Source organism: Sinocyclocheilus rhinocerous, unplaced genomic scaffold (genome assembly GCF_001515625.1).
Source record: "Sinocyclocheilus rhinocerous isolate Xijiao unplaced genomic scaffold, SAMN03320098_v1.1 scaffold346, whole genome shotgun sequence".
Classification (NCBI taxonomy): domain Eukaryota; kingdom Metazoa; phylum Chordata; class Actinopteri; order Cypriniformes; family Cyprinidae; genus Sinocyclocheilus; species Sinocyclocheilus rhinocerous.
In genome coordinates, this window is record NW_015630993.1 from 17,301 (window position 1) to 22,655 (window position 5,355).

General features: G+C 39.9%; 1 pseudogene; it reads left to right on the forward strand.

Moving 5' to 3' along the window:
- Window positions 1–4,869: 4,869 nt before the first annotated feature.
- LOC107740955 (uncharacterized) overlaps window positions 4,870–5,355 on the forward strand; it is a 2,766-nt pseudogene continuing 2,280 nt past the window's right edge.

Below are 5,355 nucleotides of genomic sequence, written 5' to 3' on the forward strand. Positions count from 1 at the left end.
CATGCAGTGGAAAACCCCCAAAAAGTGAAGCGTACCATGCCGTACCATGCAGTGGAAAAGCGCCATTAGAGTCATCGGAACAGACTCAAACCGAGTTAAATACTCGTTACAGTTATTGTTGTTCAACAATCGTGCAACAAGTATAATTTATAAGCGATTAGCTAAAGGTCGATATCAATTCATTTCAATATGTCAACAGACATCTAGGTCTATATAATTTATATGCAAAGACAATATTGACATTCAGGTTGATGGTTTGGCTCAATTTTAGCTAACCACGTGTAAGCTTAGCTGCCTCGTATTCTATGTACTCGCTCTGTCTCACTCACTTATTTAATTTCCTTTTTAATTTTTAGTTGTCTGTTTCTAGCTTGCGTGAGATGGCCTTTTATGGTAAGATATTCTTCTAACCCTGTTTACACTTTACACACTCCACATGGATTTTGCAGCAACATTGTAGTACATTTTGGTTATGTATGAACATACAAAAGACTTATAATAGATTTATAATAGGCCTAACGTTATATGTATGTAAATCTTTAAGTAAAGAGAATTTAACTGCACACTCAAGTATTTTTGTTACTGCGAACAATTAAAAGACTATTTCCTACGTTTATATTAAGAAAGCAAATGATTCACTATCAATAATTGACCACCAACAATCACAAACATCATAAATGCCAAATTAAAAACTTTGGTCACATATGGTTTGAATGTAAAATTTGATTCGAGTTGTTTCTTATAAATGAGATGATCTAATTATCTATTATCTAATTAACATTTATTTGAACTCAATGTGGTTTTTATCATGTTTGTGATTGTTGGAGCTCAATTATTTATGGTGCATCTTGTTTTCTTAATATAACGTTAACAGAGTATTTAAATTGTTTGCTGGCTAATTATTATATGTTAATTGTGATGTTGTTGATCACACCTGTGATTAATTGTTGGTTCTATTTGTGGTGCTCTCCATTTTATAGTAAGCTGTATCTTGACAAAGGCTGCTTGCCTGCCAAAATGTTTGAAATAATAAAAAATACTTAAGTGAGTGAGCAGTTATACTCTTTCTTCACTATGTTCTCTTTAACTTGCTACAGAGGCACCATCGAGAGCATTCTGACGAGCTGCATCACTGTGTGGTATGGCGCCTGCAACGCGTCCTGCCGCAAGACACTTCAACGCATAGTGAGAGCAGCTGAGAAGATCGTTGGTGCCTCTCTCCCCTCCCTCCAGGACATTTCAGGCTGTCAGGAAGCTGAACTCACTCCGGACCTTTATCTGTATTATGTCTACTGTTAGTGTTAAGTGTTAACTGTATGCACCAAGGGTCTGAGAGTAACGCAATTTCAATTCTCTGTATGTATGTGCTGTACATGTGGCAGAATTGACAATAAAGTTTTTTTTTTTTTTTCAACTCACAAAGGTGTGTGGTTTCTCTAGCTTTTGATCTACTTAAGGAAATGTAAATCTCTCTCTCAACTTGTATAAACTATAAACACCCATCTACTCTTTCTCTTTCCATCTAATGTAAATTGTATTCTCTCTTTAGGTGTTGAAATTCCATCAATACAGAGAGGTAGTGAATTACCAACACTTAAAAAATGCACCTCCTGCTGTTCCCTGTACCACTGTCCGTTCTGTACTACTACTTTTTACAAACCCTCAAAGAAAAGTAAAGTACAGGCTCATCTTCAGCTTCACTTTCGAGGGCAGTCGTCCATGACGGTAACATCATTTGTGAATTATTTTTTTTTCATCATTGCTGAGGATTATACAATACACCGGTGTGGTCTGAATTGTAGGACAAATCTACACTACCATTGTGTATATTGTTCTTCAATTTTATTCCGACGTGACAACTTTGTGGTCCACCTCAAAGGATGTAAGATCCGCAATGCACCCTTGACCGCCACTACATCAACCAGCATTCCTGATGTGCCACTCTTGACTGCCACTACATCAACCAGCATTCCTGATGTGTCACTCTTGACTGCCACTACATCAACCAGCATTCCTGATGTGCCACTCTTGACCACTACATCAACATTCCTGATGTGCCCCTCTTGACTGCCACTACATCAACCAGCATTCCTGATGTGCCACTCTTGACTGTCACTACATCAACCAGCATTCCTGATGTGCCACTCTTGACTGCCACTACATCAACCAGCATTCCTGATGTGCCACTCTTGACCACCAGTAGATCCTCCGTGCAGCTACGGAACAGTGTAGTTGTTAAGATAAAATGCCCTCATTGCCACATTACCATTCAAAAAATAATAATTTAAGGAAACATCTGGAGAGGAAACACACAAAATATAGGGATGACATTACAGCAAGCCATCACCTTTATTCTGACAGCATAGACTGAGCTAATGGTGTCTATGCTGTCCAGAAACATTTTCTTTCTTCAAGTGTTCCAGTCCATGTGGTTTACAAAGTCTGGGGAGCAGAGCAGAATGTCAGGTGTGAGTTGCCATCCTTGTCAAGTGGACATCGACTTAGCCAGGAGGAGTGGACTAAGCCACTACAGATAATATCACCTCTGGTCACTAGACTATTGTGGATCCTTTACTGATGCCCCTACTCTGTCAGAAAGTGCCCCGAAAGACATGGTTGGGTTAAAATGGTTTGGCAGGGAAAGAAAGACAGACTGCCTACAAAGACAAAGCCTGGCCACCCAAGACAACAAACCCTTGTCTGTAGCAACAAAGGCTACAACGCCATCTTTAAAGAGGTGCGTTTCAGCCTATGAGCCACATGCATCGTATTATGCCCAACTCAGAAGAATAATGGTCACATATGATGTAAAGCAGAACACCTGGCATTGTCCTTGTGCCAGATCAAGAAGATCCTGCCTCCATAAATACATTGCAAAATGGCACCTTTTCCAGACTGAGCATCAGCTATTCCGGACAGTCCAAAGCACAGAACAGACCAGTCCAGTTCATGAAACTGTAGATGACGTAGGCCTACTGTATCCCCCGACAAAAGAGCTTGAATCTATGATTCAGTACATCATGAACAACAAGACCATCCCTGCAGCTCTTCCTGAGCACCTGCGTCTGCCTTCATTTTCCAGCACATACCCAACCAGCCTCATTCCTGATGAGATGTTCTGCCAGAGATGCGCTGGAAATGTACCCTTATCAGACCCTCTTCTCATCAAATCAAAGGCCAAAATTCTTACAAATACAAGAGTTATCCATGGCAAGTATTTTTGGTTCCAACAGGGATCTATAAAATACATACAAATGACACCAGATCTGCAATGGGATTGTAGTACAGCTTAAATTTTTAACATTGTATTTTTCAGATGTTGCCACCTATTCAAAATGTTGCCACCAATGTGGAATCCACTACAGGTATCAAGAGTGGAAAGATGGCCTGCACAATTCTAATGACAGTGTCATTCTTGACCTCCCTCTATGCCTACATATTCGAAACATGCTACAGGTCAATTATCTTATTAAATAATTTACCATTACCTCTAGTAAAAATACAATAGTGCTTTGCATGATTTTAAGAAGTGAATAGCAATTATTATTTGTTATCTTTAATCATAGGCCCACACCGCTGTTGGGAGAGTGGTTCAGTGTCTGGAGCTCACCATAGGGGAACAGTTTCCTCCAGCCAAAACAGTGCTCCATGCCTATTTCATTTTGAGGCACTCACAAGTCATGAGTACGAATACTCTTGTGTGACATGTGGGGATCATCCGCCCATTGTCATCATGGATCTCCACAGAAAAGGAGCATTCAACATATCATGTAAGTATGTTGGCATGGACCATATTGATATTCTGTGCTTTGGGCAAATACTTTCCAGGTGATTTGACACTGCTTGTGCATATTTAGCCACAGCAGGCATATAATCTACTGTTTTCTATTATATATGTCGTCTTATTAATATTTTGACTTTCTGTATGTTGTTAGTGAGTGACATCAAACCACCACCAAAGGATTTCAATGGGCATGTGAATATGGAAGACTTTTGGAAGAAACTGTCACTGCAAATGATTGGTCGTGGCTTTGTAAAAAGTAATTCTCTTGCTTTTATGTGTCTCTTCTTGACATTTGGTATGCTGTATGCTAATTACTTATTTTTTTATTTGCTTTTACTGTTATTTAAGAACAGAGCGACAATCCCTTCACTGTCCACCCCAGTTATCACCTGTGGGCGCCGTGGATTGGAAGAAAAGTCCAATCAGTGCCTCAACACAGAGTTCCAGAAAAATAACGGTCTCTGAAGATAGGCTTAAAAATGAACTTTATAGGAAAAAGGTCAAATTGATTTCATTTCTCATTTCTGCGACTAGCATCAAGTGTGTTTTGGGCTCAGTAGGACATAATTTTATTTTTTTTGTTGAAACTGTATTTTGATTTGTTTTTTAGGTATCAGTGATAAGGAAACTGTGCAAGGAGTGTGGTGTTGATTCCATTGGGTCAAAAAGTGACCTCCTAGAGAGACCTTCATCTGAGATGAAATCTAGACAGACTTACGACAAAATATTTGAAAAGATTTGGGGCGCCTCAGGTGAGAAGAAAATGCTTGTGTTTTGTCATGTTTGTGACTGCCACTTTACCTTTGTAGGGCTTATACTTCTATTACTGCTGCCTGACATAGATGTTTGTTCCAGGAGGGTGGGCTGTGGTTATGTGCCTTTGTGGAATTGTGTACAGCATAAAATGCTTTTTGCGCGCTGAGAGTCCAAGAGACTTCCTCCTCTCATGGAAACACATACCCAACATAGTCATCTATGATTTCGAACACGGACTGTCTACACACACCAATCTAAGCTATCCGGAGACGTTAACCTTCACGCCACATGAAGGGCGTCTAGCTGACCCAACAGATGACAACATAAAGATGGCAAAGGAGGGAAAGCTTAAGATCTCCTTGCCATGGCTTAATGTAAAAAAACAAGTCCCAGACAGCCATGGCCACCCAATTACAGGTTCAGCAGAGCACTATGTCCTCAATGACAAATTTCATGAAGACAATTCAAAAGACAAACGGGATGTTCTCCGCAAGATTGGTCTCGTGGCCCAACTTGCTGGTAAAGTGAACAACCAGGTTGTGGAGCAGTTCTTTAGCAAATTAAAGAAAAATAACTACTTTCTAAATATGACCCTTCCATCAACCCATGTCTTCCTCATGAGAAGTATCATACACCACCACAACAGTCAGAAGAATTTGAGAAGGCTAGAGGCCTTCAGAAGAGTCTTTGTGACAGAAGTTGTGCTGAACATCAACCACCAGGCTGTTCTTGGTAATGTTTTGATTACAGCCCTACTACTTTAGAATTGGCTCAAAATATTACTTGTACAGATGTCGTCATGTACCAATACTTTG